This window comes from Centruroides sculpturatus, unplaced genomic scaffold, assembly GCF_000671375.1.
Source record: "Centruroides sculpturatus isolate CEXI.00-Female unplaced genomic scaffold, Cexi_2.0 scaffold504, whole genome shotgun sequence".
Classification (NCBI taxonomy): domain Eukaryota; kingdom Metazoa; phylum Arthropoda; class Arachnida; order Scorpiones; family Buthidae; genus Centruroides; species Centruroides sculpturatus.
Window position 1 is genome coordinate 550416 of NW_019384908.1, and position 916 is coordinate 551331.

Genomic DNA, 916 nt, shown 5'->3' on the forward strand with positions numbered 1-916 from the left:
CAGGGGCGGACTGGCCCTAAAATTTTTGTGTGGAAAATTTATTACCAGCCCAGCCCACAAATAAAAAAAAAATGTATTTTTTTCTATTTATATTTAAATATATTCAAAATACAACATTAACAAAAATTACAATAATCGCAAGTCTATACTCTACAATATTAATTTTTTATTTAGAAGTTTGCTTTGTTGAGCAATAATATTAATGACATCATCAGAATGTATTTCCTTTAAAAAATCCTTCTCCACTGACATTAACAGGAAGGCTTCTAGATTTTCTTGCGAGATACTTATAAGTATCTCAGTGGCGTACCGTGGGTGTCAGCCGCCCGGGGCGGAAGAAAATTTCGCCCCCCTTATTTAGGTATCTCAATTTAAAAGACTAAAATTCATAGTGCAGCGACCTGTTTAAAATAGCTCTATTGGATATTAGTGATGTATATGAACGTGAATGAATCGTACAAGCAAAAGAAAAAAAAAGGTCAACAGATTACGCAGGATTTCCTCAGATGAAAAAATTACTAGTTCACCCTGACAGCGAGCCGATTCCCGGACTGTCCGGGAGATAGCACTATCGTAGGCGCAACGCAAATATAGATTGGGATGGTTCAAATTTTTACAAGATATTATTATTATTTATTGTGAAATTTTGCTGCCCCCTAAAAAGTGCCGCCCCCACTACACCACTGAAGTATCTTAGCCTGCTTTTAATTAATTTTAACATAGAAAAGCTTTGTTCACCGGACATTTGTGTTACAGACATAGATAGCAGATATTTGTATGCTTGATCAACTATAGAATAAGCGCCACCTAACATGTTATACCTGAATAATATACTATAACAACAAATAGAGCAGTTTTTGCAAGCAATGCAGTAAGAGGATAAAATCGCATCTTTATTAGTTTCTACTTGATCATC